Source organism: Microtus oregoni, unplaced genomic scaffold (assembly GCF_018167655.1).
Source record: "Microtus oregoni isolate MIOR12 unplaced genomic scaffold, Mior012 000012F_ref0000307, whole genome shotgun sequence".
Classification (NCBI taxonomy): Eukaryota; Metazoa; Chordata; class Mammalia; order Rodentia; family Cricetidae; genus Microtus; species Microtus oregoni.
Genome location: NW_024543071.1, coordinates 17,019,047 through 17,045,989, shown reverse-complemented (window position 1 = coordinate 17,045,989; position 26,943 = coordinate 17,019,047). Strand labels below are relative to the sequence as shown.

Genomic DNA, 26,943 nt, shown 5'->3' with positions numbered 1-26,943 from the left:
ACTTTTCCCCCTTGGCCAAAATTATAATTATTTTCTGCCCACTAAAATGTCAGTGATTAATTTTTTTCCTAAATATCATTTTTACATTAGCTATTTAGAATTTAAAGTCTCTCCATTTTCTATAATTTATTAAAACTGTCAACAAATATTTATCTAGCCAAACAGAGTCAATCAAATTCAATTCCCAGGCAAGACAAAAATTTGGCTCCAGCAGGAGAACCAGCCACGGGACAGCCTTTAACACATTTCTTCCAACAGTGCTCCTCTGACCAGGGTGAGCCTGACAGCAGCATTTAGACTCCTCCCTGTTGAAGTAAGCGACCTAACCTGAACCAGAGCAGCTTCCCTGCTGAGAATAGCAAACTCTATAAAACCTAAGCAGTAGCTCAGAAGGAAACAACCTTATCTGTTTAGGGAGAGGGTATGTCTTAAGTCTGCAGTGATTGTGCATGCCCATGTGTATATCCATCTGTCCATTCGTCCATGTGTATGTGTGTCCATCCATGTGTGTCTCCCCATGTGTGTGTCCATGTGTGTCTGTGTATCCAGGTGTATATATTCATCCGTGTGTGTGTCAGAGTGTGTATGTGTGCATGTGTGCAATGCATATGTACATGTGCATGTGTATGTGTGCTGGAGACAAGAGGTTGAGGTTAGATAAATACATATTATTTATTATGTATGTTTGCATGTATGTGTGGTACATGTGATACATGTGTATGCATGACACGGAGCACACTGGAGGTCAGAGGACAACTTGCAGGAATCAGTTCTCTCCTTTGATCATGCAGGTCCTGGGGATCAAACTCAGGTCATCAGGATGCACACCCTCCCCTACTAAGTCGTCTTGCTGACCTCTTCTCCGACAAGGTTTCTCACTGAACCTAGAGCTCACTGATTTGGCGAGACCACCCTCTCCCCAAGCGTTAGGGTTACAGGTGCATGCCAGCACCCTGGCAGCGCCCTGGTTTTCTATGTGGTTGTTGAGGATCTGAACTTGGGTCCTCCTGCTTGTATGACAAACACTTTATTGAGCTCTGCCTCCTATGGCTATTTTAACATTTATTATGGGTCAGTGCCTCCTAATTTAGTTTTGCTCAAATGTCATTCCAAGAACATCCAAACTGTGTGGGAAATGGGTGAGTCCTGAACCCAAAAAGCTTAGTTTAGCCCCTCCCACGGCTGGTCCTCCCCAAACATGTTCTAAGGATGCTAATCTTGGTGATTCAGAATACAGCACAGGCATCATGAATTCAAGGACGGCTCTGGACCATAAACCTGCTGAAAGGCTATGGGCCACAGTCCCCGCTTGAAGGGGAACAGAACACATTAATGACCATGGCAGTCAGGCGAGAAGCTCCTTTAGTTGTATGTCTTTAAACTTGTCTGGGGGCTGGAGAAATGGCTCAGCAGTTGAGACCACCTGCTGCTCTTACAGCAGACCAAAGTTAGATTCCCAGCTCCCCTGTCAGGAGGTTTGCAGCCCCTGCAGTTCCAGATCCAGGGAATCCAACATGCTCTCCTGGCCTCTACAGACACTTATGAGAATGTATGCATGCATGTGCGAATGTAAACATACATACATACATACATACACATAAGTAAATTTGGACCAAGTGTGATACATACACACAAGTAAATTTGGACCGAGTGTGGTGGTGCACACCTTTAAACCCAGCACTCAGGCAGGGGCAGGCAGATCTCTGTGAGTTCGAGGTCAGACTGATCTACGTAATGAGTTCTAGTACAGCCAGGGATACAAAGAGACCTGTCTCAGAAATGAACAAACAAACAAACAAAACAGGGCCCTTGCTTGTCCTCATTTAATTTTTTTAGACTTTGCTCCACCTTGCTCACGGTACTTAGTAGTCCTATCCAATCCGAATAGTCCAACTGGGGACAGGGGTGTGGCTCAGTAGAAGAGTGTGGGGCCTTGGTTGGATTCTCGTGTCTAGACTCGTTCCCATGTTTGCATGTCATTTCTTTTATGCATAGCAGGTTACATGTCTCCACATATTTAAATACTTCCCATCCCTATTTCCTCCAAATGGTGTCCATGTCTTATACTTAAGGCCACCTCCATCCTCTATATTTCCACTCCACAGACTTAGTTTGTAATCATCTTGAAGACTGCACATACCTTTATTTTCTACGTGTGGATGTTTTGCTTGCATGTATATCTATGCACCATGTGTATTCCTGGTGGCTGCAGAGTCCAGAGAAAGTGAATCCCCTGGGACTAGAGTTACAAATGGTTGTGAGCTGCCATGTGTGCTGGGAAATGAACCCAGGTCCCCTGCAAGAGCAGCTAGTGCTCTCACCCACTGAGCCATATCTCCAGCCCTGAACATATGAAACTTAAAGCTATAAAAATAATGAAACTATTCACAAGTAGGACTTTACAGCATGTCATGTAATCCAAGTGTTCATCAGAAGATAGATAAACAAAATATTCAACCTTCTTAAAAAGGAAAAAAAAATAGCAGCACATACCACAGCAGGGATGAAACTTGAAGACGTTATACTAAGTGAAATAGGCCAGACACAGGGACAAACACACTCAGGATTCCACTTAGATGAAGTACTCAGATCAGCCAGAGCACAGAGACAGGAAGAACAGCAGTGTCCGGGGCCGGGAGAACAAGGGAATGGCCAGGGAGCCAGTGTTAAGTGGGCATAGCTGTTCAGTTTGGGAGAACGAGCAAGTTCCAGAGGTGGATGTGAGAGAACTAATGATACAAACTGTACACTTCACGGGTTCAAAATGGTAACACTTATGTTATATTCATTTACCACAATAAAAAACCAACATGGCTATCATAGTATAAAACATGACTGAATGTAGAAGAAAGCCTGGGAGACATTATTTTTAATAAGCAACATATAAACACTATATCCACAATCCTGAACAATCTGTTAAAAATCTGAGCTCATGAGCTGTAAACTTTCACCCCAATAGATACTGATATCAATCAGTTTAATGAGTAATTCCAGCACAGCCTCTGGGTAAAGGTCTAGACCTGGGACACACTGTGGATACAGAACATCCGTCTTCCCAGTTCTGGCCTCGAGCCTACTCTAGGCCCCAAGACAACCTCAAGCTCCAAATTCAGGCGCTTGCCTCTAGATTCTTGCTGGCTTCAACCACTGGGTTAGCAGGGATCTAAAGGCAGAGGCAGAAGCTGGTCCCCTCCCTGCTGGAATGAGGTGGTGATGTTGCCCCATGAAAGGCTACAGCCATGAGACCTTCTCCAAACAGCACTCCTGCCCCAGTCAAATGATGATCCCATCCCTCTGCCCTGGAGCAGGGGGGCTCCCCTATTAGCCTTGGTGTAAGGTATAATCCTTTGTTATTTTCCCTAAACCTGTCCGTTCTAAGTTGAACTCCTCAAATTCTCAGATGGAGTATGCTATTACGGAACAATCCTTTTGTACACTGAAACTATGTGTGACTCTCACTGACTAATAAAGAGCTCACTGGCTGAGGACTAGGGAGGATTTGGGGGGCAGAGAGAACGCTGCAAGGAAGAAGGGTGGAGTCCTGGGAATCTCGAGGAGATGCAGATGAAGGGGGAGATGAACATGCTGTGCTGAGATAAGGTACCGAGCACATGGTAGAACAGGGATAAAATATGGCTTAATTTAAGATGTAAAAGCTAGTTAGTAACAAGCCTAAGCTATCAGTAGAGTATTTATAATTAAGTCTCTGTGTAGTTATTTGGGATCGGCTGGCAGAACAGAGCTGACCAGTGGGCCTGATGAAAAACTTGGCCTACAGTAAGGTCTCTGCTTCTACTGAGCCCCAAGTGACACAGACCCAAAAGATGCCTAGAGCTTTATGCATTGAAGAAAAAAAAAGGAAGCCAAGAGTATAGGAAATTCTACGCTAAATGTAAGTGAGAGAGAGACGTCAAGGACATCAGTTTAGAAAGTTTAAAAACCATATTAGGGAGCTGGAGAGATGGTTCAGCAGTTAAGAGCATTTGCTGTTCTTGCAGAAGGACAGGTTTGGTTCCCAGCAGCCACATGGTGGATCACAGCTGCCTATAACTCCAGTTCCAGGAGATCCAATGCCCTCTTCTGGCTTCCAGAGGCGGCACACATGCACGTGGTACATATACACACAAGCCGGCAACACACTAAACACACAAAATTTAAAAAAACATCAACAGCAAAACACTTAAAAAACAATACTAGTGCCTGGGCCTGCCCTTATTCTCCCTCAGAACTTAGCAAGTCTATTCTCTCAGTAAGTGCAGTGACACCATCTACATCCAGAACAAATTCTCTGAAGAGGTCTCCTTGACTGAAAGGCAGCAGAGTCTGCTGTTTCTCCTGCCTTTCTGGGTATGCTTTATGAAGATATTGAGATTTCCCTAGTTTTATAACTGAATTCTCCAGAAAATATGACCTCCGGGGAATGCACTTTAAAGATGTCAGGGCCTGCAGAGAGAAGTGTTCACCATCACAAGCAACAGCGCATGTCTTTCTGATAACACAGACAAGTGTGCTTTCCTCCATGTGGAAGGACGGGAGGTGTCAGAACATGAAGTCTGGAGCAGCTTCAGGAAGGAAGGAAGTGAGAGAAGCCAGGACACAGCATTTCCTCCACGGCTCTGTGCTGCTGGCAGCTGACTTTGGACGGGAGGTCAGCAGTTGCTGCCAGGCGATTCTTCAACGAAAGTACCAGAGGATGAACAGGAAGTAAATGCTACAAACTGGGGGGACCCCTCCAGATGTGAGAGGGAGTACCATAGGGCTTTTCCTCAGCACCACCTCCTCCCCCATCTCTAGTGGACTCTGGTTCTAGGGCCTGTGGACCCTTGAAACAAAGGAACCACACTCTGGCTTGGAGGGGATGATTTCAGAAACTAAGGGGGAAAAATAAAGGCGTCTGCAGGAACAGCCTGCCTTAACCTTTCACCTGCAACGGTCGTCACAGCTCAAACTTGTCCCGACAAGGAAGGCAGCATTCTCAGCCTGGGGTCTGTGGCTGAGCTTCCGTCAATTATGGGAGAGCCCTTCGGTCCTCAGAGTTGTAGCAAATGCCATGCAGGAGATACCATGATCCTCCTGTAAACTATCCCAGCAGGAGCTGGAACTAAGGCTTCCACCCTCCACCCAGTGAGCTAACGTCCCCTCTTTCTCAGTTTAATCTCTTTTTTTAAAAAAAGAAATTGCCCATTCACCTTTACATCAGTTTTCTCTTTTTGAACAAAACCGTGTTAACAGAGGCAAGCCCCACAACTACAACATTTTAAGGCATTTATGGGGGAATTTTTTTTTTTTCCAAAAGACTTAACCCAGGAGCTCCTTAAAGTATGCTCTCAGACTGACATTTCTTAAATCATGTGTGAATCTCATGTATGAGTGAAAACCTAAAGCCCACTGACTCGTCACTAGATAAATGGGACGTGTCTGAGCTGGGCAGCTTAACAACACCTTAAGATCCAGAGCCCCACCGCAGTGCCCGTGTCACAGAATCTATACGATAGCGGTTGCACAAGTCGAGACTGGGTGAAAGTTTGGAGTGAAACTCAAGGGTGCGGCTGCAGATAGCGCGGTGAGCAGCGGAAGCAGCCCAGAGGCGCTCTCAGGAGGGGCGGCTCCAAGCAAGGAGTCACCTGCTAGAGATCCGGGACGCAGGCATTGTGTTTCTTTTCTTATCTACTGGTTCGAGTAGGAGCTTGCCTTTCAGCCTCAGAAGATTTATAAAGACACAGGAATTCTTTTATCCCCCAGCCTATTTTAGCCTGCAAAGTATTCTTGATGTTTTGAAAGAAAAAATCAAGAAAGGGATTAAGAAAACTGAAGATTCGGAGAGAAAGAATGTGGAGAAAACTGGCTGGCTGGAGTTAAGAATATCAGCATCTATTCCCAGGGTAGGGAATCTGGGTCATTTGAAAGACTGTCAGTAACCGAGCACCATGGAAAACAGGCTTGTAGCTTTACACACAACAAAAATGACCACAGCCTCTTAAAGAAGAAGTCAACACATTAGACAGGAGTTCCTTTTCAAGGTGCACAAGAGAAAACATCAAGATGCAAGTGACTTAGATGGTCGAAAAGGACTTAATGTCCTAACACAGACGGCCAGGCCTTCCCTTCCCCAAATACGAAGGACCACACCTTGTGGGGAAAGCGCATGGAAAAGTGAATGAGCAAAGCTTGTAATTTCAGTCTCAGCTCTCACTCACTCTTTACAATTTCGATTTAAGCTTTGGTTATTAGTAATAACTTAATAAAACACACCAGGAGTTAACGATTTTCAGTCTGATTTGGTAAGGGGTGCCGCTCCCCATAAGCGTAAGGAAGGAGAAAGGGTTGCAATTACTTTAAGCTAAGCTGAAGTTTGTAGGAAAGGGAGTAATATAACCCTCTGATAGAGCCCCGCAAGGTCAGACAGCACGAGGATGGCTAATGGACAGCACTGTACATGAAGTCACAGGGCCTGGAGGAGGAGCAGCAAAGTCAGCAGAGACGGGTCAGGCACGGTGGCATGTGCTTTGTGAGTTCAAATACAGCCTGGTATACATAGTGAATTACAGAGCAGCTAAGGCTACATAGTGAGACTCTGCCTCAACCCACCCATTCCCCACCAAAAAAAGAAAAAAGAAAAAAAGGAAAAAGGAAAAGGAAGACAAATCTAACCCTTCTAGGAGATGAGGCAATTCAAAGTGGAAGCAGTCAGGGTCACCTCACACATATGGAAATTTGAAAGTTACTTACATTACACAATATGTAAGAAGTTGACGAATCTGGGGATTCATTATTTTTTTTGTAAGTTTTTTAAACCTTTGTTTTTTGGTGTTTTTTGTTGTTGTTGTTGTTTGGTTTTTCGAGACAGGGTTTCTCTGTGGTTTTGGAGCCTGTCCTGGAACTAGCTCTTGTAGACCAGGCTGGTCTCAAACTCACAGAGATCCGCCTGCCTCTGCCTCCTGAGTGCTGGGATTAAAGGCGGCTTAAACCTTTGTTTTTATTTCACTTGTTTAAGTGTCCAGCCTGCTTATGTCTGTGCATCACTTGCATGCAGTGCCCTCAGAGGCCAGTAGAGAGTGTCAGGTCCCTTGGGACTGGAATTACAAACTGTTATGAGCCACCAGGCTGGTGCTGGGAGTCTAACCCAGAGCATCTGGGAGTGAAGGGCAGTGCTCTTAACTGCTGAGCCATCTTTCCAGCTACCATATTATTTTAATAGCAGTTGGGATAAGATCAAGCTAGAAAGAAATAGGGAAAGATTTAAATCACAGATTGCCACGACAGAGAGCAAAACCTGGGCTTTAGTTATGGTACAGATACTAATGGTAATGTCTGGCAGTTGACATAGACTGAAAAGCTAATTGACTTACAAATAGCAAAAACATATAATCACTGGGCAACGAATGAACTGTGTCCTAGAGCAGTGGTTCTCAACCTTCCTAGCTGAGCCCTTCAGTACAGCTCCTCATGTTGTGCTGACCCCAACCATAAACTTATTCTTGTTGCTACTTCCTGAGTTTTGCTACTCTTATGAATCATAATGTAAATGTCTATATTTTCTGATGATCGTAGGTGACCCCTGTAGAAGGGTCATTGGACCCCCAGGTTGAGAACCACTGACCTAGAGACTCCAGAGATCTATTTTGGGCCAGCTAGCACTATGATTCTTGCTCAGACACAGGGGTCAGAGGTCATTGTTTTGTTCTGTCTAGTTCTCCACACCATTTTGCTTTGCTTTTACAGCGATAAGTAACGCTAGATAGATGGCTCAGAGGTTAATAGCACCAGCAGTTCTTGCAGAGGACCAGGGTTCAGTTCCCAGCACCCACATGGCAGCTCATAACAGTTCTTAACTCAGTTCTAGGGATCCATCACCCTCTTCTGACCTCTAAAGGCACAGGCATGCAGGCAATGCACACACCTGTATGAAGGCAATACTCTCTCACACACAGAGGCAACAAATAAATCTTTCAAGAAAGCTTTAAAAGATAAAAAATAATAAATGTTTGAAGCTTAGCAATGCTTTTCTGTCTCCACTGAGATGAGCACCTGCCCTCCCTTATCCTGGTAATGCTACCAGTAGTGACATTTTCAAACGCCAAACTTTTGAATTCTTGGGTTGGATGCTAGCTAGCCCTTTTTAAACTGAAAGTTTTGAGTTGCAACTATTTAATTAGAGATTTCTATACTATGCTCCCAACTATAACTATATATAACTATAAGATATCAAAATCTCAATTCTCCCCCTTTCTCCCACAATACCGGGATGTACATGCGAGACCAGCACTGCCACTGAGCTACCTCCCCAGTCTATAAGCCTCTTCTCTGACCCGGTCAGACTTAACAAGTGAGAGCCTGCCTAGCCTCAGAAAGTGAACCAGGAACTCTCTTTCCCCTTCCTCCCCCTCTGCAGGCCCTTTCTCCTCTCCCTCTGGCTCCTCCCCTCTTGTTCTGGCCCCTGGCAAACACTATTCTACTTTCTGCATAGATCTGTCCCTTCTGGACATTTCGGATTCTACTGAACTCATACAATATGAGGTCTTGGTGTCATTCTCTCAGCACGGTGTTTCCAGGCTGCCCTGTCATTTTCAAGTAGAAACTCTCAGTTTAAGGCACATAGAACCATTACGCAGAGACTACAGAGCCAGGCCAGCTGGATATGTATCCAGGCTCCATCCTTCGCTAGACTTTCAGGATTTAAAACACATAGCTCAACTTTTCTGCATCCTGACTTCTCCACATGTATGACAGTTTACTGTAGTGACACTTAAATGAATTCATATATGTGAAGAATTCAGACAGTACCTGTACAGATAGGATTATCTGCACCGCAGAGAGCCAATTCTGGGATGATATTTTCAACATCTGTTCTTTTTAAATACACTTGCTCTATAGACCAGGCTGGCCTCAAACTCACAGAGATCCGCCTGCCTCTGCCTCCTTAGGGCTGGGATTAAAGGCGTGTGCCACCATACCTGGCCCTCAAACCCTTTTTCATAGCACTGAGGTGTTACAAGGTTTTAAACTGAAAGATTCTGCAGCTGAAGAGGCAGCTCAGTGAGTAAGAGCACTGGCTTGTTGTCAAAGGGCCTGGGTGCCAGCGTCCGTGCCAGCATCCACAGGCAGGCAGTCACAACCATTTTAACTGGAGTCCTGTGGGATTCAGCGTTCTCTTCTGGCTTTCTTGGGTACTGAATTCATATAAAGTAAAAATAAAGAAAATAAGACAAAGCTTTAAAATAAAATTAGAGATCCTAAGGAAGAGGAATTGGGGAATGAGCTAATAAGTGTTAGGTTCCTTTGGGGGAGTGAAAATGTTCTGGAGTTAGTGATGACAGTGCTGGGAACACACTGAAAGTCACCAGCTCATATACTGACTGGGATGTCTTAAGATAGACAATTATTTTAATTTTAAAGAGTTAGTATCTCTTTTACTTCAGAAATCTCAATACTTTACTCAAAATGGCAAAGGCTTATATGAATGCTCTACCTTAGAAAATGGCAGACACATTAACAGCTTAATTAGTCCTACCCCTAAAGCTTTACCTGAATTCATATTTTAATAAGCATTCTATTCTTGCAACTTCTGTCTGCTCTAGGATGGAAACAAGGGCAGCGCGGTGTTACCTGCACGTTCACCAGGTGGGAAAACATCAAAGAACAATTTGTTGGGCCAGTGAGATATCAGCAGGTAAAGGCACTCAGCTGGTGACCTGAGTTCAATCCCTGGAGCTCATGTGGTGGGAGAGAACTGACTCCTGCAAATTTTCTTCTGACCTCCACACATGTGCTATAGCAAGACACACATACACACAAGTCATGTACATATAAATAAGTATTCTTAAAAGAAGTTTATGTGTGTGTGTGTTGCTGAATACTGACCCCAGAGTCTGATGCATTCTATGCAATGCTCTACCCAGAAATAATGAGCAAATTTAAAATGGGAAATCATATTTACTATTAGATTGAATTAATAAATAAATAACAGGATCTGACCCTTAAGTGAGACATCATTAGTTTCAATTTCCTCCTCCTTTTTCGTATGTGTGTGTGTGTTTTAGACAAGTCTTTTGTATCCCAGGCTGACCCTGAACTCACTATGTAGCTACAGATGGCCTGGCTCCACCTCCTAAGCACTGAGATTATTGGCATGTACCTGCCAGTATCTGCCATGATTGGCCACAGCACCTGGTACATTTGATGCGATATAAACCAGGGCTGCACACGTGCTAGACAAACTCACAACTAAGTGAGTCACACCCCAACCCTAGCTTCCATCTCTAGCTCTGTGACCTCGGGAAAGTCAATAGGCAACTCCTCGGAATGTTAGTTTCTTCATCTATAAATTAAGATAATAGTCGTCTACTTCACAGTGTAAAACATGGATTAAATCTGAAATCTCACTAAACATCTGGAACACCTCCTAACAAAAGGCAGACATTCAGAAAATGCTGGCTGGTCATGTGTCAGGGGAAGAGTAGGGGCTAGAGGTGCTTGCTGTGATGGTGCCAATCATGGGGGAGGGGGAGAGACAGAGGAGGAGGACCATCATCACCCAGACTAATCGCAGCATAAATAACACAGTCAAGGCAGCGTTTCTGGGCGGAGCTAACTTCTCAAAATTGCAATTGTGTACTTGAGAAGAGGGAGAAACGTGACTCTGTGGGTACTGATCATGGGGAAAGAGCAGAGGACATCCCTTTCTACCAGGAGTATGCGAGCTGTGTGTTCATAATAGCCACAGGCTTTGGCAGTCACAAAGGAGATCCCTATGTGGGGGTCCAAGAAAGCCTTTGCCAAATACCTTCTGGGGATAAAAGGAGGATATGAAATTAATTTGTTTACTTACATAAAAAATGCCCTGTACTTCTAGGAAAGAACATTAGCTCTGCAGTTAAATCATCAAACACAGCCATCTGCCTCCACCTGTCTTTTCTGAGGATCCTGCACGCTGCCTCCAAATCTCATCTCCCTCTGCCTTGCTCCTCACATTGTGGCTAGGAAACCGCAAACCCACACACTTCTCTATGCCTGGGGTTCTTCCACCCGCCACCTGCAGTAAAACTCCTCCGCTGGGCAGACACACCTTGTTAAGACCTAGTCCCCACCACAGGTTTGGCCTCATCTCCTACCCTCCTCCTCCTAATCACGCACCCCAGTGTCAGGCAAACCAAATGCCATCCAGTACTCTAAGGCCCCACGTACCTGTGCACCTGCTTGGCCCTCTGCCCAAGCGAAAACAACACAGGCAGATAAATAAGACACAGCAAAGCAACTGTCTTCACTGCACAGCAAGAATGCAACACAAGGTCAGGCGGAGGTGGCGCATGCCTTTAATCTCAGCACTCAGGAAGGCAGAAGCAGGTGGATCTCTGTGAGTTCGAGATCACCCCAGTCTACAGAGTGAGTCCCAGGACAGCCAAGACAGCCAAAGCTACAGAGAAACCCTGTCTCAAAAAACAAAACAAAACAAAACAAAAGACTGTAATTCAGCATTATAGTCAGACTACCAGCCTGCAACCGCAGGTGGCCTTCACCTCTGTCACCACCTTTTGTATGCATTGATGCTTCCCTTGGTTAGGCATAAATAATGAGTATTTTTTTAATTTTTTGACTTTGATTTTTAGAGGTTTTTTTTGAGAAAAGATTTTACAGTGCCGGGTGGTGGTGGCGCACGCCTTTAATCCCAGCACTTGGGAGGCAGAGGCAGGCGGATCTCTGTGAGTTCGAGACCAGCCTGGTCTACAAGAGCTAGTTCCAGGACAGGCTCCAAAAACCACATAGAAACCCTGCCTTGAAAAACCAAAAATAAATAAATAAATAAATAAAATAAAATAAAAGATTTTACAGTGTACTTCATGCTAGCCAGAAACTCACTGTGTAGCCCAAGCTGGCCTCAAACTTGTGGCAATCCTCCTGCCTCAGTCTCCCAAGTCTTATGATTACAGTGTGCCCCCATGCCGACCTGAAGTGCTTCTTATTTTTCTCTCATCATTGCAAAGGGAGACAACGTGAGGCCGCAGGGCTGCAGTCGCCCTGATTAACATCTGGTCTGCAAAAAGCTAATTTTAATTTTAAGCATTTCAAGTCATAATAAGAGATAACTGACCCAGTTTGAATTTCCTCTATGGAATATAAGAATAAACTTTGAGCATATTGGTCAAATTCACTTGGAAGCTTTTCAGTGATTTACCGTTAACTAATTCTTTAATAAAAGCAAACCTATTACTAGTGTGATCAGTCTCCTTAGGGCTCTAAGCAGTTCACTGAATGTCCTTCTCTGTGTCTTAGTTTATTAACTATTTGACCTTAAGACTAACTGTGACACTATCTCAAATACTGACACTGTGTAACTGGAGGTCCCTCTCCCACCCACCAGTTCCTGAATAACCACTCAGGCTTAATATTAATTACAAACTGTTCATCCTACCAGCTCAGGATTATTATTAACAAGCCCTTACCATTTAAATTAAGCCTTCTCTACTGATCTGTATATCACCACGTGCCCCACAGCTTACCAGTAATGTTTTTGGCATCTTACTCCTTCAGCAGCTGCTGGCATCTCCCAGACTCTGCCCCCCTTTCTCCTATATCTTTGCTTGGATTTCCCACCTGACCCTATTCTTGCTTGGCTATTGGCCAAATCAGCTTCTTTATTGACAGCATACAGAGAGGCATCACACATCAACACTGATATATTTTCTTCTTAGAACCTTTGAATCAACGACAGATCAAACTTCAACAGCATTCATGTGTGCTACTTGAACACTGGTTTGCTAACCTACAGAAGCATCAGAAGCACCAGGTGATGGAAGGCAAAGGCAACAAAGCCCCCAAAGTAAAGGAAGAAAGGAAAGGAACCTGGAAGTCCACAGTGATCCAGATACAAGAGTTACTGACTCCAGACACCGGCAGCCAGAACCTGGGGTACTGAAATCTGTGGGTTCAGAATCTTCTGTATTAGCATCATGACACCCAGTCCTGAGAGCTGCTGAGTCTCTAGGACCACAACAGGCGCCTGTAGAGTATGGTTCCAAAGCAAACTCACTCTACCCTCACTACCCCTCCAGGGGTCCTCAGGGTTTTCCCATAACAGATCGATACTGTTAGATGACATGCCAACAAGGTCCTGTCACTGAGCTTGGGAATCCTTAAAGTAACACACAGTCCCTAAAGAAGAAAGCTAGAGGCCCCCACCCCACCCTCCACCCCCAGCACTAGGGAACAGGGAAACTTCCCTGCCAGATAGTTACAAAATCCTTTCAAGGCACAATGAGTTGATATGGAAATGGGTGGCTATAGATAATGTCACTCTCTGACACCTGGAACACTCTAGAAGACTCCTCAGAAATGACCTCAGGGCGAGACCAAATTATATGGGCCAGTGAATTCTATGTATAGTGATTGAGCAATTTGGAACCTTTTGCAATGGCCATCAGATGAAAGGGTAAGTTGTAAGCTAACTCACTATAGAAACTAGAGTGAAATTGAGCCAACCAAGCTCTTAAAAAAAAATCCATATTGTAGGAAACATTAGGACAAATGGCCAGTTTCTTCAACAAACAGATTATAAGCAAAATATTTTAATTTAAATTTACAACAAACAAATTAAAGACTGCTTAAGAAATGGATGAATTACAAACTCTGTCATTTTCTTGGATCTATCTTTTTAAATAAATTATTTAAGAAAATAATGGTGCTAGGGAAATGGCTCAGTTAGGCTATACAAGACTGATGACCCCCAGAAGCCACCCAAAAGCTGGTCTCAGTGGTACACACATCTGTATCCCAGCGTGTCCCAACAGGGGTGTACATCTGCATCTTAGTGTGTCCCAATGGGGAGGCAGCAGTGTGTATCTGCATTCCAGCATGTCCCAACAGGGAGGCAGAGGCAGAGACAGGACCATCTCCAGAAGCTGGCAGCACAGCGAGCCTGGTTTATGCAGTGGCAAGAAGACTCTGTCTTGAGCAAGATAGAAGGGTAAGAGCCAGCACCTGAAGGTTGTTGTCGTACCTCCACAAGTGTACTGTGGTACATGTGAACCCACAAGAGACACACCTAAGCAAATAAACACATACATTAAATTAATTAATTTAAAAAATAAAGGTGTATTTCTGTAATCCTAGCACTTGGGATCCCGAGACAGGACCACCGTGAGTTTGAGGTTAGCTCTCGTTGGCCTTGGTGCACCATAGCAAACAGCAGGGTCTATGCAGATAAACTAATCCAAATCTTTAGGGCAGAGATCTGTTACAGTCAGCAACAGAACTTTACAGAAGGTTCCTTATCATATACATCGAGCGTCTCTACCTTAAACAGGGCTAAAGCATTACCTTCCACATAATCATCCTGAAGATTAATTGAGCTGAGCATTTATGGAACTGGCTAACAAGCTCACTGCTGGATATTATATTAACTATCATATCATGTCATCACATCATATTGGAGATAAGGTCTCCCCCATAAATCAGGCTGGCCTTGAACTTGCAATCCTCCTTACAAGTGTGCACCACCATCGGTTCTAGCTTCCCTTCGTTTGAATTTGGACAGCTAATGAAACTGTAAATTGGACAGACGACATACCAATAACTAGAATAAGACACCTACTGCCACATGTACTGTTACAAGAGAGAATGAGACCTGCTGACTGGGAGAAAGTGAAGAGACAGAAGGACATGCGTGTACAGGAGCAGCTTTGGATCAGGCCAGGGCAGCAGCGCTTGGGAACTGACTGAGTAGCTGGAGTGCTGGGCACTAGGCAGGGGCCATGGCCTGGGGACAGCATTATCACGACCTTGCAGCAGCTGACTGCTAACATCCCACACCACGCTGTGAATGTGACTTCTGGCACAACAGCCCAGAGTGAGATCCAGAATAATACTTATTGTCAGAAACAACAGAAAAGGTGAAAAAAGTGTCTACTTTACTAGGCATGGGAGGAGAGAACAAACCAGAAAGAGGAGGTCATGGGGCGTGAGGCTGGGGAGTGAAGTACAGCTCGACACATCCATTGCAACTTTTTCTGCTGATGAGGCAGGCTCATTCACGCTAAAAGAATCAAGTCATCATGAGAACAATGCCCAGCCTGCACGCGGCCAGGACCGTGGCTGAACATCAGCACCAGCCATTCTCTCCCGGAGCCTCTCCCATCACAAATCCTTACTCTGCTTTCAGGAAAGGGTAGCATGCTCTTCCTGCCCCCAGCAGAGGCTGGCACAATGGCAGTGTCTCTCTGGGTGGATGGTGTGCCTGGCCCTCTTTACATTCTCAGGGAACAATGAAATCCCACTACCCCACCCTCACCTTAGAAGGAGGCTGAGAACCGTCATTTCTCATCCTGTGGGTTTCCTGTCTCTGGGTCACAAGATAGATTCACTTGTAGGGGCACAGTGACAGAGGTGCCTGGGATAACTTGACAGAAAAAAAAATCTTGTCTTTGTAGAGCTCTCTCTCTCTCTCTCTCTCTCTCTCTCTCTCTCTCTCTCTCTCTCTCTCTGGGATTCCAGAAAGAGGCAAGGGTTAATGCAAACTGGAAACAGACACTCCAGCAAATCAGGAGAAAGGGATGACCATGAGGAGGAAGCGCCTTTGTGTGGAGTTGAACTTGCTGACGACAGGAATGCTAACTAGGAGTTTGCTCACTCCCTGCTTGTTACATGTCCATATAGGACAGCCCACAAGACCGGGATTAGGGAAACAAAATGACTATGTGGAGGTTTTTTGGTTTTTTTGGTTTTTTTTTTTTTTTTTTTTTTTTTGGTTTTTCGAGACAGGGTTTCTCTGTGGTTTTGGAGCCTGTCCTGGAACTAGCTCTTGTAGACCAGGCTGGTCTCGAACTCACACAGATCCGCCTGCCTCTGCCTCCCGAGTGCTGGGATTAAAGGCGTGCGCCACCACCACCCGGCTGTGGAGGTTTATTTTGGAGTCAAAAGAAAACAAAAGCCAAGTGTGTGATACTGTATACCTATCCTATAGTCCCAGAACTTGGAGGCAGAAGGATACTTGCAAGTTCCAGGCCAGCCTGGTCTGCATAGCAAGTCCAGCAGGCCAAAGACCAGGACTACACACTGAGACCCTGACTTTAAATGAAAATGTGATGTGAAGAAAGAAGAACCAGGGACTGAATTGATGCTAAAGGGTAAAAATCACCAAAGTGGTACCCTCTGCTCCCAGATTTGGGACCCGCTCTGTCGGGCTCTAGACCACGGATGCTCCATGTTCAACTACAATGTTGAGCTTGGTGTACAGTGCATGGTGGCTCCCCTGGGCTCAGCCAGGCGACCCACAGGCTTCTCTCCCCATACCTAAAGCTAATCATAGCCTGCTACCCTCCTTGATCCTTCCTAGGGGACCAAGATGAGATCAAGGTGAGCTCAGATTATCCCTGAAAAAAGAGGAAGGCACTGAAACCCTGGCTTAAGCACATCTCCTCCTCCACAACCAGATGGGAGTGAAATAAAGCCTTTAAGAGGTTGGCACCAAAGCCAGGATTATAAGTTTGCTTTTCTATATTTTACAAACTCTCTGTGTTTAATACATAGAGTTTTTTTATAATGGGGGGATACTGATCTGAAGTGGGAGAGAAGGGACAATGGTAGCTAACGGCCCAGCAATCCACCAACAAGCATAACTGTCACTGGGGAGCCATCTACGTCTCTACCTGCTAAATAACTGCAGTTTTCCCTTGATATACCCTGAAGATTTACACCAGGAGTAGAAACTGACCCAGAGCAAGGGAACTGGTTTTTCGTGTCTTTATTGACGATCACACTGACCAGTACAGCTGTAATGCTCACCATGACCCTTCCCCTTCACACAGCCTTTTCAGTTCTGACTCTCCACATCAGAAGGAAAAGTGAGAGCTCACTGGGAAACAAGTTGACGTTAGACTCTTGGGATTTGACCATACACTAACGGATGTAGAGTGCGGAAATATTGAAGCCTCTTATTTATGTCCTGCTAGTAACAACTTAGCCACAACGCGTCAGATTTGGGTTTGCAGCTGGAGTGGAGCCATCTTATTTCCTGGAGGAAAAATCTGGCAAAGTTTTCCATAAGGTTTAATCTATCTACCCAGCCATCCTTGATAGAAAAGCTCAATAAATTACAAGCAGGAGGAAACACCTGCTCCTGATAAAGGGCACACATATGAACAGAAGCCTTTATCCCAGCACTGGGAGGCAGAAGCAGGTGGATCTCAGTGAGTCTGAGGCCAGCCTGCTCCATATAGAGTTCCAGAGCAGCCAAAGCGACATAGCGAGACCCCCGTCTAAAACAAAACCAAACCTACCAAATATTAAACAAATGAAAAACTGCCATGCAAAGTGGGAAAAATTTAGGCTCACTCTTTTCAGCCTCTCAAGGACGCATCTGGCGGAACATTCTGACGTGGTCCTGGAAGCCCTGGCCAATGCTATAAGAAAAGAGAAAGAAATAAGGCACATGGATGGGGAAGAAGCTACACAACCACCATTTCAAGGATATGATTAACTACCTGGGTGGGGGGCTAGAAGACAAAATGAATGACACCCTGAGGCGAGGCTGCCTTGCACAAGGTCTGTTTAGAACAATCAGGACACACAGGGTCTGTGGACTCGGATCCCATGGCAACACCTTCCTCTGCTGCTGAGCACCGGAGTGGATTATTTTATTACTGTTACTGTTACTAGTTTTGAAACGCCGTTGGTAGACTCTGTCAGGCACTCACTGTACTGTGCTGATGGGTTCCCTGCAGAGGCTTCATGGCACCTCAAGGGGCTTTTGAAGGCACAGCATTCTTTGGTCAGATTGCACCAAGTCTGACTAGGACTATATTCATGTTAATATACAGTTTGTACCAATTTAAAGACATTTCAACTAGAGTTTTGATGAAATCCTTTAACCTTCTTTTAACAAAAGATTGACAATGCATAGTGTATGGGACACTATTGAAATTTTTAAGAAAATACAGAATTGTCTACAGTAGCATCATCCTAAATCTGAGTGGGGAAGCTATGCAGGGTTGAGTTTGGTTAGTACTTGGGTGGGAGACATTCCGGGTGCTGATGGTTTAAAAAAGAAAGAAAGAAAATACAGAACTGAGAAATACCAATTTCCTAATTTGTATATTTTGTAGCCCTACAAAGTAGGCCAAGGTTAAGTAATAAAAAAAGGATATTGCTCCTAATAAAAACACTTGCAAGCTTTCCTACAGAAATGCATTCATGTTTCAGAACAGCAGAGCCAGAATTTAGTAGTTGGCACAAAAAATGAGAGAAAAAACCATGTTAGGCATCTTAAACTACAGATTGCCATCTAGAAATATGATTCACTATAGGATCAGAACATAAAGTCTCAAGAACGCCCTTCTAGGGTTTCATGAAGGAGTTTCCATAATGAAGGGCTGAGGACAGCTGGGCGGTAGAGTACTTGCCTAGCATGCACGAGGCCTTGAGTTTGGCCCAAGGTGCTGATGTACCTAGAGGTGAAAACTCGAAGGAGACTGTGCCCAACTCAAAAGGATGAGGGAAGTGTAACATGCAGAGGGCGTCATGAAGCAACGGCCAGATGCTAACATTGGGTTGTTCCAGAGAAGCAGCATACAGGAGCTCCTGGTACTATTGTTAGAACTCTTCTGTCAGTTTTAAATTAATTCCAAGCTCTAAAAAAATGCTAGAAAAATAAGGTAAGTGGAAAAACATTTACATTCTTTCAGTAGAACACGTCGCCATTACAAAGATATCGAGCCTATTCAAATAATTTACACATTTAATACAATCCCAATAAAAATATCTCAAAATATAATTTCTGAGTAACTTAATGAATGTGCTCCAAATTTATAAGGAAAAGTAAACTTTGGTCCAGGAACAGTTACATAAACCTTAAAATGAATGAGTCGCTGTGCTGGCCATCAGAAAATGACTATGACATCATTATAGTAAAAAGCGGAGCAAAACAACCCGGAGCAAGAACTACTGACCATGGGATGAAACACGCGTGGAACTACAGACCAGTGGGATGAAACACGCGTGGAACTACAGACCAGTGGGATGAAACACGTGGAACTACAGACCAGTGGGATGAAACACGCGTGGAACTACTGACCAGTGGGATGAAACACGCGTGGAACTACAGACCAGTGGGATGAAACACGTGGAACTACAGACCAGTGGGATGAAACACGCGTGGAACTACAGACCAGTGGGATGAAACACGCATGGAACTACTGACCAGTGGGATGAAACACGTGGAACTACTGACCAGTGAGATGAATCACGTGGAACTACTGACCAGTGGGATGAAACACGTGGAACTACAGACCAGTGAGATGAAACACGCATGGAACTACAGACCAGTGGGATGAAACACGCATGGAACTACAGACCAGTGGGATGAAACACGTGTGGAACTACAGACCAGTGAGATGAATCACGCGTGGAACTACAGACCAGTGGGATGAAACACGTGGAACTACTGACCAGTGGGATGAAACACGCATGGAACTACAGACCAGTGGGATGAAACACGCATGGAACTACAGACCAGTGGGATGAAACACGCATGGAACTACAGACCAGTGGGATGAAACACGCGTGGAACTACAGACCAGTGAGATGAATCACGCGTGGAACTACAGACCAGTGGGATGAAACACGTGGAACTACTGACCAGTGGGATGAAACACGTGGAACTACAGACCAGTGGGATGAAACACGTGGAACTACAGACCAGTGGGATGAAACACGCGTGGAACTACTGACCAGTGGGATAGGCATGGAGCTATAGGACAGTATGCCATGGCGATCACAGAGAAGGGGAAAGGGTGCCGTGGCTCAATAAAGAAAAGCATGGAATTTTTTCTTCTCCTCTCTCTCTCTCCCCCCCTTCCTCCCTGCTCCCTCTTTCCCCTGTCCTACCCCTGCGAGATTCTATTTAAAAACCTGGCTCATCAAATGGAGGAAAACAGAATAGAGCTGGATGCAACATTGATAAAATGTCTGTAAGAATTAAAGTCATAGAGGTGACCCAGAGATGGCATTTTAAAATTTTTAATTTCAATTTAATTTTTAATTCTCTCTCTCTCTCTCTCTCTCTCTCTCTCTCTCTCTCTCTCTGTGTGTGTGTGTGTGTGTGTGTGTGTGTGTGTATGAGGGCACTTCCTGTGTTAGTCAGAAAAGGCATCAGATTCTCTTTTGTGCTTAGGAGTTGCCTGATGTGGGTCCTGGGACCCGAGCTTGGGTTCTCTAGAAGAACAAGTGCTCTTAACCACTGAGCATCTCTCCAATGTAGAAAGAGCTGCAGGCCGTTTCCCCGCCTCCCAGCTAGCTTTACACCCGAAATAATTACACAGAAACTGTATTCTTTTAAACACTGCTTGGCCCATTAGCTCTAGTCTCACATCTTGATTAACCCATTTCTAATAATCTGTGTAGCACCATGAGATGGTAGCTTACCAGGAAGGATCTTAACCTGTGTCCATCTTGGAGAAGAGAGCTATAGCGTGTGCCTCATTTCCCTTCTTCCCAGCATTCCGTTCGGTTTACTACGCCTATCTAAATTCTGCACTATCAGGCCAAGCAGTTTTCTTTATTAATTAACCAATGAAAGCAACAGATAGATAAAGACCCTCCTACATCACTCCAATCCCAGGAAGGAGTTTTTAAAACAAAATTTGAGATGCATAAACCTAGGTGAAATAACTTATTTGATAATATAAAATGACCAAAGAAAAACAAATGACAATAGAATAGAGCAGACGAGAAGATAGCATCAGAGTATAACGCACCAAGGAGCACTTGCATTACATAACTTCTGTACCAGTGACACCACAGGGACCAACAGATGACACAGAAAGAGCTTGCATTTGCAGGAAGCTGTACATCTAAGAGATGCTCGAAATGACCAGTAAGACAAAAATACAAATGAGGATAACAAGCGGTCATCTTGCACTTACAAGGTCAGAAAAAGTCTGCAAAGCTGGAGCTGGTGAAACATGGGGACACAGATACTTCTGGCAGGACAGAGATGGGGACAGCTTATAGAAAGACTTTTCTGTCCCATCTGCCAGTTCCTATGTGAAGATTTGTCACTTAAATTGGTTTAATAAAAAGTTAGACAGGAAGTATAGGTGGGACAGCCGGACACAGAGGAGGCTGGGAAGAAGGAGGGCAGAGTGAGAGGATCTGCCAGGAGATACAGAGGGAGCAAGTCATGCTGCAGGACAACCACAATCCATACAGCAAAGCATAGATAAGAAATATGGGTTAATTTAAAATGTAAGAGTTAGCTAGTAACAAGCCTGAGCAATTGGCCAAGCAATTATAATTAATATTAAGTCTCCACATCAGTTATCTGGGAACTGGTGGATGGGGAAAAAAAAACATCCAACTACAACAGCTATTGTAGAAATGAATCTGAGATCATTTACTCAACCTCAGCCCATGAAAGCTCATCTGCAATAGTGTCCTTCTAAGGACATCCCACAGAAAGGTTACACGGCTTTCTAAGCAGACACATAGGAGAGGAGAAAGAGTTCACTGCTGTAACTACTGCAGTGTGGGGGAGTAGGTCAACCTGAGCACTCGCCTATTACACAGAGAACAGGCAACTGTGGCACATGAAGCAGGAGCACACACCAACAGCACCCGGGGGAAAAGAAGAGCCACAGCACTAGAGTTCAAATACATAAATCAAATACCTCCACCTTGCAAGATCCTACTCAAGCAAAACGCACAGTGAAATTGAAGAGAGCACCTGGGAGGTGCTGGAGCAATGGCTCAGCCGTTTAGAGCACTGGATGTTCTTCAGGACCTGGGTTTAATTCCTAGCACCCATATGGTGGGTCACCACCCTCTTTAACTCCAGTTCCATGGGATCTGGCACCAGGCATGCATGCGGTACACATGCAAACAGAACACTCACTTATATAAAATAAATAAATCTCAACAAATGTTTAAAGAACACATGGGGCAGGGGAGTGGGATAACAGAACTGAACACAAAATAAATCTTTTAGATTGTGATAAAACAGCTGAAATGGGGCTGGGCATGGTGGTGCACACCTTTAATCCCCCGCACTGCAGAGGAGAGGCAAGCAGATCTCTGTGGGTTCAAGGCTATCTACAGATGGAGTGCCAGGACAGCCTGGGCAACACAGAGAGACCCTGCCTCAAAAACAACAGCAACTAAACTCAAATGGACAAAAATTAGGACTGTTTCCTTCTCGAAAGTTCCAGATTTCCCTGACAAAGATGCTCTGGCTGCCAGATCTGCGGGTGAGTGGCAGTTTTTGATCCCGGTTCAGGCAGAAAGGGAACTTAGAGACTGGAAAGTTTGAAAGTGAGAAGATTTAAAGGAACTTTTTTTTTTTTTTAAGTTTTTCGAGACAGGGTTTCTCTGTAGCTTTGGAGCCTGTCCTGGCACTAGCTCTGTAGACCAGGCTGGTCTCGAACTCACAGAGATCCGCCTGCCTCTGCCTCCCGAGTGCTGGGATTAAAGGCGTGCGCCACCACTGCCCGGCTTTTTTTTTTTTTTTTTTTTTTTGAGACAGGATTTAACTCATAGCCCTGGCCAGCTCCAGGTGGGTTGGTGTCAAGCTTTCAGGTCATCTGAAGCTTTTATGTTAAGAATCTCATCCTCCTCCACGCTCTCCTTGCCTCCCTGAAGAAGTATTCCACGTGACCCGAAATCTTAAAATTCTTGAGCAAGAGGGCACCCAATTATTCTGCAGATGAGGAAATGAAAGCCCAGAGAAGAATTCTGATTTAGGGCCACACAACCTTCTCTCTCTTAACATCTACTCTCAACCTCTTCAAATGGCAGAGAAAACCCCGTAAAGGCTTCCCCTTCCTCGGGGTGGAAGCCAGATCTTTTATAATGGCTATACTGAGGTGCCCTTCCCCGCTCCCACCACCTCTTAATCTGCCGCTTCCCACGCCTCGCCGCTTGGCTCCTGTGACCTTGTCAGCCCTCCCACCTACCCAGCAGGCTCCTGCTCCAGTGTCTGGCTGGGACTTGCTCCACCTCCACCTCCTACTCTCTCAGTCAAGTCAGAGATCAAGCAACCTCTCAGGAGAGGCTCCCATCACTCTGCATAAAAAGTAAAAGCCCCCCCAGCCCCCCTCCCTGTGTTTTCTATCTACACAGCTTAGAATTGCCCATGTAATCTGAGGACAGCTAAGCTTGCTTATGTCTCTCAGGGGCTGTACCTCACCAGGCCTTTGCCCACTTTCCTCAAACTTCCTCCCTGACTCATAGAAGTGCTCCAAAAATGAATGAATAAATGAATGAATGAATGAATGAGTGAACGAACCATTGAGGGTCAGAGCACAACCCTCGGACTCACACTCTGCACAACACCTTAACATACTCTCAGTTCTTAGTAGCCACCTATCTTTGGGCTGCAGAAAAGTCTTGCAAACCCAAAATGAAATACCTCATTTTAGCTACTCCGCCTACTTTCTTCCTTGTGGCTGCTTTTTATTTTACTTATTTTTTTTTAAGACAAGGTCTCACTATGTAGCCTTGGCAGGCCTGAAGCTCACTACATAGAGGGTGGCCGTGAGCTCACAGCGATCTACCTGAGGATTAAATCGTGAGCCACCACACACCGCACCAGGCAGCATGGCTTTCTGTTAGACACCAAGGATTAACTGCCTACACAAAAGTTAGCACCCGCCGGGCGGTGGTGGCGCACGCCTTTAATCCCAGCACTCGGGAGGCAGAGGCAGGCAGATCTGTGTGAGTTCGAGACCAGCCTGATCTACAAGAGCTAGTTCCAGGACAGGCTCCAAAACCACAGAAAAACCCTGTCTCGAAAAACCAAAAAAAAAAAAAAAAAAAAAAGAAAGAAAAAAAGTTAGCACCCGGTGAATATAATAGTTCTTTCATGGCAGAGGGTGTGGGGGTCTGGCTATGGCTAGGACTTTCCATCTCCCTGCTCTCCAGGCCACAGGCTACCTCATAATGTGCTCCTGACAGCAAGACTGAGTTATCCAGTCTTGAAATTATTTTATTCAGATGCTTTCATGGCCGGATATAATAGGAAACCATTTCATATTCATGGGTGTAGAGCTTTTGAGAAATATTCTAAATTAATTTTAAGAACACTTTAACAAGAAAATATGCTTGAGAATTTCATAGATGATCCTGTAACGGAGACAAGTTATAAGAGACATTAACTGACTTGTATTCTGTCCCAAAAGACAGAATAATAAGCCTGAAAACATAAGCCAAATTTTGTATCTGCCAATAGGTAGCAAGCCTCTTCTTGTACTCTTTGAATCATTCTTTAAAATCCGCCCACAAATTTAAGACTAAACAATCTGTAGCTTAAAATATTCCTTTTGCGTTTATTTCAGCCCAGTACAGATCAAAGTGACCCAGAGGGCTGGGAACAGCGATGAATTTGAAGCACAGGAATGCACCATGCAGAAAGGGCTTCCTTCTAAGGCAGAAGAAGGGGTTCTGCTCTGAGACATCCCTTAGGACAATCTGCACACGTGGCCATTAAATATCCAAATGTAGTCTGCTCAGCCCCTTGGCAGGAGCGGCGCTGTCCATGTTAACGATGATCTAAAAGCTTGCATTAGCTTTCAGATCTTATTTTGTCTTTTTTTTTTTTTTTTTTTTTTTTTTTTTTTCTGAAGCTGAGGACCGAACCCAGGGAGCTAAATCCCCAACCCCTAGCTTTCAGATCTTAAATGGTATCTAGGGATCCAGGACTTCCCGTCCGGTAGGAGAAAGTCGTGCAAGCTCAACGGGCACTCTGGGGGAGCCCTGCCCTGCGTTGGAAAGAGGAATGTGAAGAGGGGTCTCTGCAAGCAAAGGGGGTGCTCAGAGAACAGGGTCAGAAAAGAGCGGGTGTGTGGGAAGAAAAGGTCGGGAGGTCTGCTTGGTGGATTAAAAGACGAATAATTCATACATATTTAGACAGCATCTATAAAGACTCCTATCAGATGTCAGTCAAAAACACGCACGATGTGACTACGGCACAAAAGTTATCAGTTTTAGTCAGAATGTTCTCGACTGATTGAAAAAAATCACCTGTGACAACATGTACCCCACTCCCACGCCAGACTTGGCGGTTCTGCACTACACGCCAAGTTCTCAGTTCTAGACACTAACACAGAAGCATGAGCAATGTGTGTGGGGGGGCAGGTTTCACTTTAGTCCAATATTCATTATGTAAGTGGGAGAGTTGGGAGTAATAACGAAATTGAAGGTCTGCTATAAACTATTATAGAATTAATCCCCCACAATAGAATAATAGAATTAATCCCCCCTAAACTGTACTTGTTATCTATTTCAAGTTAACACTCAAATTAAAGACTTTAGCAGTGGAAGAGGGCCTGAGGGATCATATAGTTTAGAAGATGGAGTCCTGATGGATACACTAACTTGCACATTACAGCCTGGCGCTGCTTTTGCTTCGACTTTCTATCAGTGCAGTGCTAACTGAGAAATCAGGTCGGAGCGGCACAAAATTCGACTGTGGGTTAATCAGTTCTACCTGCACAGTGGCGCTTGACTAAGTAAAGTGGAGTCTGAACTATGCTTCCGAACCGTGCATCAGTGTCGTAGTCGCTTGTCACACACCACACCATTACTAATCAGGAAGTTTCATGAGGTGCTCTGGTGACTGTAAAGGATTACTGTAAGACAGACCTAAAGGCAGCTTACAGAACAACGACAGCGCAGAAACGTTCTCTCTACATATGACGACGCTTTTCAGGTTGGTTTTTACATTCAACCCTGCGCCCCCCAACACTCTTCGAGGTTCTTAATACACATCAGACACCGGCCTGTTTGGTCATCCCAATATCCCTTTATTCGAGTGACAGACAGCACCACCCTCCTCTGACACACGGATGCCTGGTAGTAGTGCAGGCGCCCTGGGTACCTAAAAACTCCACTAAAGCAAAGCTGCAACTCCAGCTAAATAGTCCTCTAGGCTTGCTTGGGAAACCATCCCTGCCTGCCTGTCACGCAATCCCGGCCTCGCATGCCCACCGGCAACAGCAGCGACAAGGGACAGAACTGGAGCTGAGTCCTTCAGCTCTAGCCAAGAGGCAGCGGCGGCTCAGTGACAGCGTCTGGGCTGGACTCCTCGGCCCCGCGCCCGGAACGGCCTCTAGGGCTGCGGGAGCCCCCGGTACCCTGCAGCCGTGCGTGAGGACAGCGAGGGCCCGTGGCGTCCCAGCCTCACGTCGCCGAGCGCAGCGCAACTCGGAGCAGCTCTGCCAGCCCCGCAAGCGACCGTCCCCGCCACCCGGCCAGCGCCCGGCCCAGCACCGACCTGCTCTCTACGCCCGGCGTTCCCTCCGCGCGCGGCCACTGGTGGCCCGGGCGGGCCGCGGTCACCTCCCCTCGGTGGCGGCGGCGGGCGGGCCGATCCGGGTGACTCCGCGCCGCCCCGCCTCCCTCCGTGCCGCTTCCGCCCCGCGGCCCCCAGCTCCGCTTCCCGCGCTCGCGCCCCCTGGCGGCCGCCCAGCCCGCAGCCCCGCCACGTCAGGGCCCGGGCTCCCAGGCCTCTCCCGGGAAACTGAGGCACCCGCGGTGCGTTGCTCGGGCTAGGATCCACCTCCCAACCCCCACCCCACGCACCCGCACCACCTCCAATCTAGAAAACTCAAATTCTCCGCTGCGCGATGAGCTTACTCCGAGGTGAAGCCTGGCCTCGAACCTTTGATCATCCTCCACTCCCCAAGTGCGGTATTGCAGAGGGTGCACCACCAGGTCTCTCCCCTCTTCCCATCTATTTTTTTTTCCCCTCCAGAGCAAAGTCTCTCAGAACAATTTTGAGAATTTAAAAGCAAGGAATCACAGACTACAGGAACCAGACACCCCATTTTCTCGGATTCCGCGAAAGATTTCTGCTTGTAAAAGATCGCAAGTGCTTGGAGGTGTTGCCGCGATTGCCGGGCTTCACTTCCCGGTTAAGGGATCTAGCTACCTAGTAGATCTGAAGATTGCAGGCATCTTCTA

At 45.6% G+C, this 26,943-nt stretch overlaps 1 protein-coding gene across 3 annotated transcripts in view; it reads right to left on the bottom strand.

Annotated features, from left to right (window-relative positions):
- Positions 1–26,325, bottom strand: part of LOC121454030 (dynamin binding protein) — a 99,973-nt gene extending 73,648 nt beyond the window's left edge. For 2 of the 3 annotated variants that reach the window (XM_041661226.1, XM_041661228.1), the window contains exon 1: positions 26,255–26,306. The gene's annotated coding sequence lies outside the window, so the exon portion shown is untranslated. Of the gene's footprint in view, positions 1–17,325; positions 17,394–26,254 lie in introns of all 3 variants that reach the window. The other variant, XM_041661227.1, reaches the window with a different exon arrangement.
- Positions 26,326–26,943: the final 618 nt, after the last annotated feature.